The 16,592-nt window shown below is 49.2% G+C and overlaps 1 non-coding gene across 1 annotated transcript; it reads right to left on the bottom strand.

Annotated features, from left to right (window-relative positions):
• Positions 1-10,638: 10,638 nt before the first annotated feature.
• On the bottom strand, positions 10,639-10,745 carry LOC115934767 (U6 spliceosomal RNA). Its single transcript, XR_004070523.1, has one exon. It is a non-coding gene; the product is annotated as a U6 spliceosomal RNA (small nuclear RNA).
• Positions 10,746-16,592: the final 5,847 nt, after the last annotated feature.

The following is a 16,592-nucleotide window of genomic DNA, read 5'->3' as shown; positions in this document are numbered from 1 at the left end:
GCCTGGTGACAGAGAGAGACTCAGTCTAAAAAAAAAAAAAAAGAAAACTGAAACAAAAAAAGCCTAGAAGAATAAATACCAGAATGTTTGTCTTTACTTTGTCTTACTTATTTATTTATTTTGAGACAGTCATTGTATCTCCCAGGCTACAGTGCAGTGGCACAGTCATAGCTCACTATAACCTTGAACTCCTGGGCTCAAGTGATCCTCCCAACTCAGCCTACCAAGTAGCTAGCACTACAGGTGTGTGCCACTACATCCAGCTAAATTTTTTTTTTTTTTTTTGCAGGGTCTCGCCATGTCACCAAGGCTGGAGTGCAGTGGCGCCATCACAGCTCACTGCAGCCTCGATTTCCCAGGCTCCAGCGATCGTCCTGCCTCAGCCTCCAAATAGCTGGGACCATAGGTGCACGTCACCACACTCAGCTAATTTTTGTATTTTTTGTAGAGATGGGGTTTCCCTGTGTTGCCCAGGCTAGTCTTTTTTTTTTTTTGAGACGCAGTCTCACTCTGTCACACAGGCTGGAGTGCAGTGGCACGACCGCGGCTCACTGCAACTTCTGCCTCCAGGGTTCAAGCGATTCTCCTGCCTCAGCCTCCACAGTAGCTGGGATTACAGGTGCAGGCCAACACGCCCGGCTAATTTCTGTATTTTTAGTAGAGACAGGGTTTCACCATGTTGGTCAGGCTGGTCTCAAACTCCTGACCTCGTGATCCGCCTGCCTCAGCCTCCCAAAGTGCTCGGATTACAGGCATGAGCCACTGTGCTCGGCCGCTAAAGCTAGTCTTTTTTTTTTTTTTTTTGAGACAGAGTCGCTCTGTCGCTTAGGCTGGAGTGCAGTGGTGTAATCGCAGTTCACTGCAAGCTCCGCCTCCCGGGTTCACGCCATTCTCCTGCCTCAGTCTCCCCAGTAGCTGGGACTACAGGCGCCCGCCCCCACACCCGGCTAATTTTTTTTGTATTTTTAGTAGAGACGGGGTTTCACCATCTTAGCCAGGATGGTCTTGATCTCCTGACCCCGTGATCTGCCCACCTCAGCCTCCCAAAGTGCTGGGATTACAGGCGTGAGCCACCGCACCCAGCCTTTTTTTTGGGGGGGGGGCTGGCTCTGTTCCCCAGGCTGGAGTGCAGTGGTGCGATCTCGGCTCATTGCAACCTCTGCCTCCCGGGTTCAAGCAATTCTCCTGCCTCAGCCTCCCGAGTAGCTGGGACTACAGGAGCGTGCCACCACACCCAGCTAATTTTTGTATTTCTTTGGTAGAGACGGGATTTCACCATGTTGGCCAGGATGGTCTCGATCTCTTGACCTCATGATCCACCCGCCTCGGCCTCCCAAAGTGCTGGGATTACAGGCATGAGCCACTGTGCCCGGCCTAGGCTAGTTTTATACTCCTGGTCAAGTGATCCGCCCATCTCAGCCTCTCAAAATGCTGGGATTACAGGAGTGAGCCACCACCCCTGGCCACTTCAGGGGATTTTACTGCAGCTGGTCCTTTCCTCATATTTGCGGGGGGGGGGGGGGGGGGGGGGGAAGAAATACCCAAAGTTTCTACGTGATCTGATCCCTGCCCATGTCATCTCTCTTTGCTTAGCTTTCTGTACTCCCGCCATGTGACTTTCTCTCAAACAATGTGCTCTCTGCTCTTCAGGGCCTTTGCACAGGCCATTTTTATCTTTCTAGAATGCCTCCCTCCCTTCTTCTCTTTGCCTGGCTAACTCCTGCTCATTCATCAAAGCTCTTTTTTTTTTTTTTTTTTGAGCCAGGGTTTTGCTTTTGTTGCCCAGGATGGAGTACAATGCCGTGATCTCGGCTCACCGCAACCTCCGTCTCCTGGGTTTAGGAATTCTCCTGCCTCAGCCTCCCAAGTAGCTGGGATTACAGGCATCTGCCACCATGCCTGGCTAATTTTGTGTTTTTAGTAGAGATGAGGTTTTTCCATGTTGGTCAAGCTGGTCTCAAACTCCCAACCTCAGGTTATCTGCCTGCCTCAGCCTCCCAAAGTGCTGGTATTACAGTCATGAGCCACCGCACCCGGCCATTGGAGCTCATTTAAATATCACTGAAAGAGGTCTTTCTTGGTCCTTTAATTAGAATATATCCCCTTGTTATATATGCTTTCATTAACCCTGCTAATAATGTGTAAATATATATCTATTTATGGCATTATGGTTCATTGTCCATCTTGTCCTCTAAATTACAAACTTCTTTATTATTATTATTATTTTTTTTTTTTGAGACAGTCTTGCTCTTTCACCCAGGCTGGAGTGCAGTGGCGCAATCTCGGCTCACTGCAACCTCTACATACCAGGTTTAAGTGATCCTTGTGCCTCCACCACCAGAATAGCTGGGATTACAGGCATGTACCACCACGCCCAGCTAATTTTTGTATTTTTAGTAAAGACTGGGTTTCACCATGTTGGCCAGGCTGGTCTCGAACTCCTGACTTCAGGTGATCCACCCACCTCAGCTTCCCAAAGTGCTGGGATTACAGGGGTGAGCCACCACACTCCGCTTTAAACTATAATGAAATTGGCTGGGTGAGCTGGCTCATGCCTGTAATCCCAGCATTTTGGGAGGCCGAGGCAGCTGGATTACCTGAGGTCAGGAGTTCGAGACCAGCCTGGCCAACATGGTGAAACCCCGTCTGTACTAAAATACAAAAATTAGCTGGGCATGGTGGTGCGCATCTGTAATCCCAGCTACTCAGGAGGCTGAGGAAGGAAAATTGCTTGAACCTGGGAGGCGGAGGTTGCAGTGAGCCGAGAACATGCCATTGCACTCCAGTCTGAGCAATAGAGTGAAACTCAGTCTCAAAAAAAAAAAAAAAAAACCATAATGAATCTTTGCACTTGTCACCCAGGCTGGAGTGCAATGACGCAATCTCAGCTCACTGCAACCTCTGCCTCCCAGGTTCAAGTGATTCTCCTGCCTCAGCCTCCTGAGTAGCTGGGATTACAGGCACCCACCACCATGCCTGGATAATTTTTGTACTTTTTTTTTTCCAGAGAAACCATAGAGAAACGTTTATTGAGTTACTGGCTGCCGTGATTCACAATCTCTTCTAGCAGACCTGTTTCCCTGAACTGTAAAGATCCCTGCACATTAGACACACAGATAGGGTAAGAGACCATGGATAGAGACAGAAAGAAAGTTTGGCCACAGAATAGTTGAGGATTCTCTGCCAACACCCGGCAGTCGGAGGCTGCGTCCGGTCCAGAGGCCTTTGAATCATGCCAGAGTTTGCCCTGACCAGAAATTCTCAGTTGCCTCAGAAGTTTTCCCAGCCTCGCATGATGGCAAGGTCTCCCACTCCAACGAAGGCTGTACTTTGGATTTTCCTGACCCATGCACCAAAATGATACGGCTCTGATGAGTGGAGGAGCACCAGGGCTCTTGTCTCATGCAAATTGGATAAAATGACACAGATACACGTGTAGTGGTATTAAGAAGTGGAGAGTTTAATAGGCAAGAAAGAAGGAGAAGAAGAAAAAAAGCAATTTTTGTATTTTTAATAGAGACGGGCTTTCACCATGTTGGCCAGGCTGGTCTCGAACTCCTGACCTCAGGTGATCCACCTGCCTCGGCCTCTCAAAGTGCTGGGATTACAGGCATGAGCCACCGCACCCAGCCAACTATAAGCTTCCTGAACACAGAAACTATACATCTTCGCCCAGCACAGTGCCTGGAACAAAAAAAAAGAATTAATGAGCATGCGTGGAATGAAATGAATGAGTGTTAAAAGATTAAAAGATTAAATCAAGCTGCGCACCTTCCACCTGGACAATGGACTCTGTGCAGAAACGGCACCCCATGGAGTCACCCCACATCACTCCAAGATAGGGGTCCTCCTGCCTTCTTCCTGTAATGATGGCATTACCTATTTGTTTGTTTTGTTTTGTTGTGTTTTGTTTGAGACGGAGTCTTGCTCTGTTGCCCAGGCTGGAGTGCTGTGGTGCAATCTTGGATCACTGCAACCTCCACCTCCCAAGTTCAAGCAATTCTCTGGCCTCAGCCTCCTGAGTAGCTGGGATTACAGGTGTGCACCACCATGCCCGGCTAATTTTTTTGTATTTTTTTAGTAAAGACAGGCTTTCACCATCTTGGCCAGGCTGGTCTTGAACTTCTGACCTCATGATCTGCCCGCTTCAGCCTCCCAAAGTGCTGGGATTACAGGCGTGAGCCACCGCGCCTGGCCGGCATCACCTATTTGTTATTGCACTTGCACAGTCTTTCGCCATCTTCTGGCAGTTAGGATGAGTTGGGTTGGGATGAGTTGGGTTGGGAGTTTGCTTTCACAAGGCTTGTGCTTTGTCTCCCCAAACGGATTATGAGCCACTTGAGAAAAGAGATAAAATCATATGTCTTTTTGCCTTTCTAGCACCTAGCATATCACCTTGCACATAGTAGGTGCTCAGTAAAAGTCTGGGGACACTGGAAGATTCCAGAATCTTCTCTCTTGGGATCTCAGAACATGGGAAAAGAATCTCCCCCTGTAATATGACAAATGACGGTCAATAACTGCCTCATGGAGCACATTGGCTTGGCACTTCCCATTTTACAGATGAGGAAGCGGAGGCTCAGGGAAGCTTAATAATTGCTTGCCCAAAGTCTGGATCACCTGAGGTCAGGAGTTAGAGACCAGCCTGGCCAACATGGCAAAACCCCATCTCTACTAAAAAAAAAAAAAAAAAAAAAAAAAAATTAGCTGGGCATGGTGGCACACACCTGTAGTCCCAGCTATTTGAGGAGGCTGAGGCAGGAGAATTGTTTGAACCTGGAAGGCAGAGGTTGCAGTGAGCTGAGATCGCACCACTGCATCCAGCCTGGGCAACAGACGGAGACTCTGTCTAAAAATAATAATAAATAAATAAATAAATAATTGTCCAAAGTTACAGAGTTTCTACAAGCAAGAACTGGGGTTCAAACCCAGGTTTCAGTGGCTGGGCGTGGTGGCTCACACCTGTAATCCCAGCACTTTGGGAGGCCGAGGCAGGCAGATCACCAGGTCAGGAGATGAAGACCATCCTGGCTAACATGGTGAAACCCCGTCTCTACTAAAAATACAAAAAAAAAAATAGCTGGGCGTGGTGGCAGGCGCCTGTAGTCCCAGCTACTCGGGAGGCTGAGGTGGGAGAATGGCGTGAACCCGGGAGGCAGAGCTTGCAGTGAGCCGAGATCACGCCACTGCACTCCAGCTTGGGCGACAGAGCGAGACTCGTCTCACAAAAAAAAAAAAAAAAAAAAAAAAAAGCCCAGGTTTCTGTGTTCCCTAACAAGGAACAGGGGCTGATGACGCTGGACTCCCAACCCCAGAGCTTTAGCCTTCTTCTCTGGAGGTCTCTGAGATTATCATGTCCATATCCCAGTGGCCGAATGTCCCAGAAGTTACAAAAATGTACCATATGGGGCCCTGATAAGTCTTCAGATTTCGTCTTCTCAGGTAAGTGGGGGCTAAATAATTCAGCATGCATTTGTCATGTTTCTTGAGTACCTGTGAGAGATGCTGAGGATATAGAGATGATTCTGCCTTTAGGGAGTCTCAAGTTCCTTACAGAAAACATAATTGTCTTTTGTTGTGAGTTCCTAGGGTAGACAGATATCCTTGCCAGGACCATTCACCATGGAAACAGGGGTCACGGGACTGTCTCCTTCACCACCACCTCAGTTTCTCAATGTAGAGTGAGCCTGCAAATGGGATCTAGAAGCTGGCTGGAGAGCTTCTGACCCTGGGAACCAGTGGTGAATTTGGCCTCTTGGTAGAAGGAAATAAATCTCAGAGAAAAGCCAGATATCTAACCTATAGCCTGAGAGATGGCAGCATGATTGGACTTTGGAAGGCAGCAAGGAGAGGAATGAGTGTGTTGAGCAATGCTGCTAGGCCATCCGGGAGTTGCTAGTCCTATCTGGAATCATGAAAAAAGTCATAGGCCAAGTGCAGTGGCTCACACCTGTAATCCCAGCACTTTGGGAGTCCAAGGGAGGTGATCACTAGAGGCCAGGAGTTTGAGACCAGCCTGGCCAACATGGTGAAACCTCGTCTCTACTAAAAAATACAAGAATTGGCTGAGCACGGTGGCTCATACCTGTAATCCCAGCACTTTGGGAGGCCGAGGCAGGTGGATCACTGAGGTCAGGAGTTCGAGACCAGCCTGTCCAACGTGGTGAAACCCCATCTCTAATAAAATTACAAAAATTGGCTGGGTATGGCAGTGCACACCTGTAATCCCAGCCACTCGGGAGGCTGAGGCAGGAGAATCGCTTGAACCCAGGAGGCAGAGGTTGCTGTGAGTCGAGATCACGCCATTCCATTCCAGCCTGGGTGACAAGAGCGAAACTCTGTCAAAAAAAAAAAAAAAAAACAACACAACAACAAAACACACACACACACACACACACACACAACCCAAAAATTATGCCGGGCGCGGTGGCTCACGCCTGTAATCCCAGCACTTTGGGAGGCCAAAGTGGGTGGATTACTTGAGGTCAGGAGTTCAAGACGAGCCTGGCCAACAGGGTGAAACCCCATCTCTACTAAAAATATAAAAATTAGCTGGATGTGGGGCCGGGCGCGGTGCCTCACGCCTGTGGTCCCAGCACTTTGGGAGGCCAAGGTAGGCTGATCGCGAGGTCAGGAGATCGAGACCATCCTGGCTAATACGGTGAAACATCGTCTCTAAAAAATAATAATAATAATAATTAGCTGGGTGTGGTGATGGGCACCTGTAACCCCAGCTACTTGGGAGGCTGAGGCAGGAGAATCGCTTGAACCCGGGAGGCAGAGGTTGCGGTGAGCCAAGATCACACCACTGCACTCCGGCCTGGGCAACAGAGCGAGACTCAGTCTCAAAAAAATAGATAAATAAATAAATAAAATACAAAAATTAGCTGGGAGTGATGGTTCAGGCCTGTGGTCTCAGCTACTCGGGAATCTGAGGTGGGAGGATTGCTTGAGCCCAAGAGTTGGAGGTTGCAGTGGGCCAAGATCAGGACACTGCACTCCAACTTTGGCAACAGAGTGAGACCTTGTCTCAATAAAAAAAGAAAGAAAGAAAAGTTATGAGGCCAGCACAATGCTAGGTACTGTGGGGAAGGCAAAAAATAAAAACAAACAAAAACAACAGGACAGGAGGTAAGAAAATCTGGGTCTTAGGGATAGAGACAACTCTGGGCTGGAGTGCTGTTGGATGAGTCATTTGCCCATAGGGCCTTGGTCTTATCTGGAAAATAGGACTTGAACTTCTGTTCTCTGAGGTCTCTTTCAGTTCTGACACTTCATGAGTCCTAAATTAGATATGATGGCAGATATGACAATGTCCAGCATGGAGCTGGGTGGCAAAGTTTAAGCTGGACCTTCATTCCTCCAAGATAGTCAAGGTCCAGTCCTGCCCTTGGGCTGTTTACAATGAGCTCTGGAGACAGAAGAGAGTTAATTTCCTGACAAACAATCCATGTGCCCTAGGCACAAAGTAAAGGCAATGTCATTGAGGATGACTTATGCAGAGTGCAATGAAAACTGAAAACTGCCCCTAGGATGCCTGGGTTTGGCCCAGGTCTCCCTGTGTGACCCTGGGCAAGTCCCTTCTCTCTGGGCCCATGTTTCTTTTTCTTTTTCTTTTCTTTTCTTTCTTTTTTTTTTTTTTTTTGAGATGGAGTCTCACTCTTGTTGTCCAGGCTGGAGTGCAATGGTGCGACCTCAGCTCACTGCAACCTCTGCCTCCTGGGTTCAAGCAATTCTCCTGCCTCAGCCTCCCGAGTAGCTGGGATTACAGGCACCTGCCACCACACCTGGCTAAGTTTTTGTATTTTTAGTAGAGATGGGGTTTCACCATGTCAGCCAGGTTGATCTTGAACTCCTGACATCAGGTGATCCACCCACCTCAGCCTCCCAAAGTGCTGGGATTATAGGCATGAGCCACCACGCCCGACTTCTGGGCCCCTGTTTCTTTATGATTAGAGGGTTGGACTGAATTTCCTTTCTTCCAGCTGGAGACTTTTCTGGGTGGTGCAACAAGGTGAAGTTGAGAAGGAAGGGTAGAACAACAACTTCTCCTTTCCCTCCTTCCCCTGACTCCTCTGGGCTTGAGGGAGAAGAAACCAGTTTCAGGCCAGCATCCACTGTGCAGTCTTGCCTGACTGTTTGAGATGTTTAGGGGGAGAGCAACAGGCAGGGACCTTGGCTAAGTCACCACCTATCTGAGCCTCAGTTTCCCTGTCTGTAAAAGGCATGGTTGGATAGATGACATCTGAGGATTTTTCCAGCTCTGGCAGCTAACTCTAGAATTGGATCTCAAAACAAACAAACAAACAAACAAACAAACAAGGAGGACCTGGCTAGAGGCGAGAGCCTCAGTCATTCCTCACCTGAGAGCCCTACCTAACCCTTGACACCTTCTGTCCCTTTTCAGGCCTCCCACCTCCTGCCTTCCTGGCCTAGAGATCAGGAGCAGGCCACTGTCTCTACACTCAGCAATGGCCAACCCTGAGGAAAGCCAGCAGAAACATGGCTCCTAGAACAAGCTGTGAATTTGTTTAAAAATAAAGACTATTCTGGGTGCAGCTGCCACCGTTTGTCATGGCGCCTAAAAAAATAAATGATTTTTTATATATGTAGAAAGAGAGAGCAGAGCAAAGCTGTCAGTCTGCTGGTCTGTAGATCCCATATCCACCAAGAGCTGCCATCAGTAGCCAGCCACCTTCTAGAGGACAGCAGATGACCAGGAGGCCTGGCACACAGTTGGGACTCCAGGACAGGCTTCTCAGCCCAGCTCCCTCCAGGTTCCTAGAGTGTCCCACAAGCCTTCTTACCCCTCCCAGCAGCAAAAATAGCAGAAGTCCAAGGAGATGGCTGAGAAGGAAGCCTATCCTCTCCCCTACCTCCCTGCTGGGATGTGGAGCTGAGGCCCAGGATTTCCTGGACTCTACAGAGTTCCTGCCTGCCTGCTCAAGAGTCAAGGCCACATGGCCACAACAGTGCAAGTGGCAGTGGTGGTCGATCATGTGCCACATGTCTGCAGGTCATTCCAGAGTGTCCTCTCTGGGCAGGGCATGCCCAGAGAATGTTGGGAGGGGATAGTGGGAGCCCATGTACCTGCCCTCGGGGACCTTTCCATCCTGTGGAAGCAACATGGCCACATGAAGCAGGGTGGAGCAGAGTAGGAGAGAGGGGGCCTGGAAATTTAGGCAAATCACTTGCCCTCTCTGAGCCTCAGTTTCCCTTCTGTGATTAGAGAGGTGGACCCTGTGATTCTGGAAGACCTTCTGAGCCATAAGGTCATGAAATGATAGTGAACAATACACAGTGAACTTACAGGCTATGTGGAAAGGTATGGACTACTGGCACCCCAAAACTCACCCAAATGCCTTCCCTCCAGCCTGCAGTTTTGGGTTAACGTACATTTTGCACATCTTTTATTGTAATCATTTATTGAACGACTTCCTTTCAAAAGACTGTCACATATATTATCATTGTCATAACAACTCTGCAAGGTAGATATTATGTACTCCATTGTATGGATAAGGAGACGGAGGCTCAGGGAGCTTACAGTCAATAAGTGACAGGACCCAGACTCTCTGGGTGCGTAGCCACATGGGGTCTCCCCCAAACAGGCAGAGACAGTCTGAGGACCCAGAACACCCTGGCAGGAAGTCCTGCATTGATGGCGTATGGAAGGCACATTTCATCATCCTCCAACAGCAGGATTTCTGGCCCATCCATGATGACACACTTCTACCCAGCAGACACAGAAGCAGATATAATCCTCCCCAAAACTCCTCAGGGTGGACATTATTATTATTATTATTATTGGTTTTGTTGTTGTTAAGACAGGGTTTCCTGTTGCCCAGGCTGGAGTGCAGAGGTGTGATCACAGCTCACTGTAGCCTTGACCTTCTGGGCTCAAGTGATCTCCCTGCCTCAGCCTCCTGAATAGCTGGAACTACAGGCACATGCTTCCCTGCCTGGCTACATTTTATACTTTTTTTTTTTTTTCTGCAACGGAGTCTTACTCTGCTGCCCAGGCTAGAGTGCAATGGCACGATCTTGGCTCACTGCAACCTCCGCCTCAAGGGTTCAAGCAATTCTCCTGCCTCAGCCTCCCAAGAAGCTGGAATTACAGGCATGCGCCACCACGCACAGCTAATTTTTATATTTTCAATAGAAACCAGGTTTCACCATGGTGGCCAGGCTGGTCTCAAACCTCTGACCTCATGTGATCTGCCCACCTCAGCCTCCCAAAGTCCTGGGTTTACAGGCGTGAGCCATTGTGCCTGATGTTACACCTGATTTTTACAATTTCCTTATTTTTTGTTTTACACACTTTTTTTTTTTTTTGAGCTGGAGTCTCGCTCTATCAGCCCAGGCTGGAGTGCAATGGCACAATCTCGGCTCACTGCAACCTCTGCCTCCTGTGTTTAAGTGATTCTCCTGCCTCAGCCTCCTGAATAGCTGGGATTACAGGCGTGCACCACCATGCCCGGCTAATTTTTATATATTTAGTGGAGATGGGGTTTCACCATGTTGGCCAGGCTGGTCTCGAACTCCCAACCTCAAGGGATCCACCTGCCTTGGCCTCCCAGAGTGCTGGGATTACAGGCATGAGCCACCGTACCCGGCTGTTTTACAAACTTTTTAAAATGGAAAAATACAGAACACGTCACAAATTTTCGTGTCATCCTTGTGCAGGGTCTATGGCATTCTTCTGTATATGGGTCCTATTTTAGTATACGTGCTGCCGAAGCAAGCACACAGTCTGATTTTTGATGTAATATATCGTGAAAATACTCCCACGGCATTAAATCTTCCACAACATCATTTTATGTGGCTGCATAGTATTCCATTGTATTGTTTTATTGTAGTTTCTTTACTTTTTTTTTTTTTTTGAGACGGAGTCTCGCTCTGTCACCCAGGCTGGAGTGCAGTGGCGTGATCTCGGCTCACTGCAAGCTCCGCCTCCCAGGTTCATGCCATTCTCCCGCTCCAGCCTCCCAAGTAGCTGGGACTACAGGCACCCGCCACCACGCCCGGGTAATTTTTTGTATTTTTAGTAGAGACGGGGTTTCACTGTGTTAGCCAGGATGGTCTCGATCTCCTGACCTCATGATCCACCTGCCTTGGCCTCCCAAAGTGCTGTGATTACAGGCGTGCGCCACCGCGCCCAGCCGTAGTTTCTTTACTTGATGCTCTTTTGACGGATGCGTCAGTCGTTTCCAATTTTTTTTTTTTTTTTTTTTTTGAGATGGAGTCTTGCTCTGTCTCCCAGGCTGGAGTGCAGTGGCGTGATCTCGGCTCACCGCAAGCTCCGACTCCCGGGTTTACGCCATTCTCCTGCCTCAGCCTCTGGAGTAGCTGGGACTACAGGCGCCCACTACCACGCCCGGCTAATTTTTTATATTTTTAGTAGAGACGGGGTTTCACCGTGTTAGCCAGGATGGTCTCGATCTCCTGACCTTGTGATCCGCCTGCCTCGGCCTCCCAAAGTGCTGGGATTACAGGCGTGAGCCACAGCGCCTGGCCCAATTTTTCCATTTTAAATAATGCTGTGGGCTAGGTGCAGTGGCTCACACCTGTAATCCCAGCACTTCAGGAGGCCAAGGCAGGCAGATCTCCTGAGGTCAGGAGTTTGAGACCAGCCTGACCAACATGGAGAGAAACCCCGTCTCTCCAAAAAAACAAACAAACAAACAAAAAAACACAAAATTAGCCAGGCGTGGTGGCACACACCTGTAATCCCAGTTACTCGGGAGGCTGAGGCAGGAGAATTGCTTGAATCCAGGAGGCGGAGGTCGTGGTGAGCTGATATCATGCCATTGCACTCCAGCCTGGGCAACAAGAGTGAAACTCTGGAAAGAAAGAAAGAAAAGGAAGGAAGGAAGGAAGGAAGGAAGGAAGGAAGGAAGGAAGGAAGGAAGGAAGGGCGGGCAAGCAAATTGTGATGCACATTCTCTTTTTTTTTTTTTTGGATGGTGTCTTGCTCTGTTGCCCAGGCTGGAGTGCAGTGACTCCATCTTGGCTCACTGCAACCTCTGCCTCCTGGGTTCAAGCAATTCTCCTGCCTCAGCCTCCCAAGTAGCTGGGATTACAGGTGTGCACCACCATGCCTGGCTAATTTTTGTATTTTTAGTAGAGATGGGGTTTCACCATGTTGGCCAGGCTGGTCTTAAACTCCCAAAGTGCTGAGATTACAGGCGTGAGCCACCGCGCCCGGCCCATGTGATGCACATTCTTATAGGTAAATCTTGGCACGCGTCAATGACTGTATTATTTTCTCAGGATGAGTTCTCAGAAGTGGAGCTGCTTTGTCAAAGGGTCTACATAACTTCAAGGCTTTTGAGGGTATTTTCTGATCCAGTGAAGGACACCACTACCCAGTTGTCCAAGTCAGAAACATCAGGTAATGTTAAGTCCAAGAGAATAAGGCTAATTAATGAAAGAATGGGCCACACAACCCATTCTCTACCAGGGGGTATGCAGAGGAGAGAAGTTACCAGGCTCTGAAGATTGTCAGCCACTGGGGAGATACTATGAGGGTCTTTCCTGGAAACCAGAGGAATACTTTTGCCCCCTGCCTAACTGGTCCTCCCCGGAAGCCACAAGTGCTCCACATAGCATTCCTGGGCAACTCCTTTCCTGCTGCCCAAGCAAGCAAGGTGCCAGTTCCGCAGGATCCAGCCAGCTGCAACTGACCTTGAGCCAACTCCCACAGCCCTGAGTGGGTCAGCTTTGCTTATGAAGCAGGACCCTGGCACCTCCCCAGGGGGTCCAGCTTCCCTTCCCCCAGCCCCCAGCCTTGAGGGAGAAGCAACTGGGATAGGCTTGGGGAGGTGGGTGTCGGATCAGGGGTGTAGAGGATAGAGGAGCTGAATGTCTCTGTCCTCAGGGAGATCTTGAGATGACTCACATGCCACTGGAGGGGAGAGGGATGCTGAGGGATGAATGGATTGCAAACCAGAGGGAGGGGCCGAGCTTCCGAGCCTTGATTCGCTCGCGTCAGTTGCTTCAACAACATCTGCAGTGCGTGGGGTTGAGCGATCCCACTGGGGGGGCTGGGGTGGGTAGGGCTTCCAGGCTGGCTGACGTTTGCTTCCCGCCCGCTGGGCCAGCCTGGAGCAGTTCATGAATGACTCACCTCATTGTCAGGCTGATTCACTGCTCGGCTGGGGACTTGGGTAGGGGGGCGGCCCCCTAGGTACGGCTCACACCCACACACATGCGCACATACACATGCACGCACACGCCCAGGTGGGGCTCCACTGGGGTCAGACACGAGGGATGGGATTTCTGTGGTAAGAGGCAGGCGCATGCATACCATCTAGTGTGTGAATAACCTTGAAGTTTCAGTCTGTGGTGTACCAGTGTTTATTCACATTTAAATTAATTAAAATTAAACACAATTAAAACTTCAGTTTCTTAGCTGCAGTAGCCACATTTCAAGTGCTTAATAGACACACATGGTTAGTGGCTACTCTGTTGGGCAGTGTGAATAGAAAACATTTCCATCAACATAGAAAGTTCTATTGGACAGCTCTGGTTTACATAGCTGCCTACACACCAACTCAGAATCCACAACCTTCGCACACAAAGCTACACAAACAGATCTGTCCTCCCCGCCCCCATAGGCAGCAAACAACACACATTTAATTCCATACACGTATTCAACGGGCAATACCCAATCACCTACACAAGATTCTCAGCGTGTACACACACTTCCTATCCAAATATGCCACCGTCCATACCAAGGCAAATGTAAAGATAAACATACAAAAAAAGTATGTCATCACAGTGACTTGAATACAACTGTTTGTTCGATAAAAATACAAATTAGGGGCCAGCCGTGGTGGCTCATGCCTGTAATCCCAGCATTTTAGGAGACCAAGGCAGGCAGATCACCTGAGGTTGAGAGGTTGAGATCAGCCTTGCTAACAATGGTGAAACCCCGTTTCTACTAAATATACAAAATTAGTTGGGTGTGGTGGCCCACACCTGTAATCCCAGCTACTTGGGAGGCTGAGGCAGAAGAATCACTTGAATCCAGGAGGTGGAGGTTGCAGTGAGCTGGGATCGCACCACTGCACTCCAGCCTGGGCGACAGAGTGAGACTCCGTCTCCAAAAAAACAACAACAAAAAAAAACAAATTAGGGTGAAATGCATTTGCAAGTATACTGAAATAGATACAAACCCAAGCCATGTGGTTCCCATAACAATTCCCAGCACGTGTTTGCAAATTCAAGTAAGGGGGAAGGGAATCCACATTTGTTGAGGTCCTGTTAATAGGCCAGGCATGGCGTTAGCCATTTCAATGTATTAATTCATTTAATCTCACAACAACCTTGTGAGGAAGATGTATTATTCTTTTTTTTTTTTTTTTTTTTGAGACGGAGTCTTGCTCTGTCTCCCAGGCTGGAGTGTGGTGGCGCGATCTCGGCTCACTGCAAGCTCCGCCTCCCGGGTTCAAGCGATTCTCCTGCCTCAGCCTCCCAAGTAGCTGGGACTACAGGCGCCTGCCACCACGCCCAGCTAATTTTTTGTATTTTTAGTAGAGACAGGGTTTCACTGTGTTAGCCAGGATGATCTCGATCTCCTGACCTCGTGGTCCGCCTGCCTTGGCCCCCCAAAGTGCTGGGATTACAGGCGTGAGCCACCGCGCCCGGCCGGAAGATGTATTATTCTTTATTTTTTAATTTTTTTTTTGAGACAGAATCTCACTTTGTTGCCCAGGCTGGAATGCAGTGGCATGATCCCAGCTCACTGCAACCTCCGCCTCCCAGGTTTAAGCCATTCTCCTGCCTCAGTCCCCTGAGTAGCTGGGATTACAGGTGCCCGCCACCGTGCCCGGCTAATTTCTTTTTTTTTTTTTTTAGACGGAGTCTTGCTTTGTTGCCCAGGCTGGAGTGCAGTGGCGTGATCTCGGCTCACTGCAAGCTCCGCCTTCCGGGTTCATGCCATTCTCCTGCCTCAGCTTCCCAGGTAGCTGGGAAGCCCGCCACCACACCCGGCTAATTTTTTTCTATTTTTAGTAGAGACGGGGTTTCACCATGTTAGCCAGGATGGTCTCGATCTCCTGCCCTTGTGATCCGCCCGCCTCTGCCTCCCAAAGTGCTGGGATTACAGGCAAGAGCCACCGCGCCCAGCTAATTTTTGTATTTTTAGTAGAGACAGGGTTTTACCATGTTGGCCAGGCTGGTCTCAAACTCCCGACCTCAGGTGATCTGCCCACCTCAGCTTCCCAAAGTGCTGAGATTACAGGTGTGAGCCACCATGCCCAGCTGTATTATTCTTTTTTCACAGATGAGGCAGCTAAGATTCAGAGAGGTAAAGTAACTTACTCAAGGTCACACAGCCAGTTAGCAACAGAGTCAAATATGAACCAAGATTTGTCTGACTCCATAGTCACTGCAGCATGCTATCTCCAAACTTAAACACAGACACACACACACAGACACTCGCCAGATCTGTCCTCCTTTGCACCTAAGAAGATGGGGCTCCTCACCTAGCAGCTGCAGGTATTTGTGGAAGTGAGCATTGAGTTGCCCAGCCATTCTCACTCCCTCCTGACAAATGGCATCAAGTCATTCAACAAACACTTGTTCAGCCTGGGCAACATAGGGAGCCTTCATCTCTACAACAAATAAACATAAAAAAATTAGCTGGGCTTAGGCCAGGCACAGTGGCTCACGCTTATAATCCCAGCACTTCTGGAGGCCAAGGCGGGTGGATCACGAGGTCAGGTGTTCAAGACCAGCCTGGGCAACATAGTGAAACCCTGTCTCTACTAAAAATACAAAAAATTAGCTGGGCGTGGCTGGGCGCAGTGGTTCACGTCTGTAATCCCAGCACTTTGGGAGGCAGAGGCGGGCAGATTACCTGAGGTCAGGAGTTCGAGACCATCCTGGCCAACATGGTGAAACACTGTCTCTACTAAAAATACAAAAAATTAGCTGGGCGTGGCTGGGCGCAGTGGCTCACGTCTGTAATCCCAGCACTTTGGGAGGCAGAGGCGGGCAGATTACCTGAGGTCAGGAGTTTGAGACCAGCCTGGCCAACATGGAGAAACCCTGTCTCTACTAAAAATACAAAAATTAGCCAGGCATGATGGCACACGCCTGTTATCCCAGCTACTCGGGAGGCTGAGGCAGAATTGCTTGAGCCTAGGAGGCAGAGGTTGCAGTGAGCCGAGATCATGCCACTGCACTGCAGCCTGTCCTGCAGAGCGAGACTGTCTCAAAAAAAAAAAAAAAAAAAAAAAAAATTAGCCGGGCGTGGTGGCAGGCACCTGTAATCCCAGCTACTTGGTAGGCTGAAGCAGGAGAATCGCTTGAACCTGAGAGGCAGAGGTTGCAGTGAGCCAAGATCGTGCCACTGCACTCCAGCCTGGGCAACAATGTGAGACTCCGTGTCAAAAAAAAAAAAAAAAAAGTTAACTGGGTTTGGTGGTGTGTGCCTGTGGTCCTAGCTACTCAGGAGGCTGAGGTGGGAGGACTGCTTGGGCCCAAGAGGTGGAGGCTGCAGTGAGCCATGACTCTGCCGCTGCACTCCGGGCTGGGTAAGGGAGTAAAGTAAGTCTCAAAACAAAAACAAACTCATTTTCTGAGTG

Source organism: Gorilla gorilla, chromosome 4, assembly GCF_029281585.2.
Source record: "Gorilla gorilla gorilla isolate KB3781 chromosome 4, NHGRI_mGorGor1-v2.1_pri, whole genome shotgun sequence".
Lineage (NCBI taxonomy): Eukaryota > Metazoa > Chordata > Mammalia > Primates > Hominidae > Gorilla > Gorilla gorilla.
Note: the sequence above shows the minus strand (reverse complement) of the source record. Positions and strands in the feature narration are given on the sequence as shown.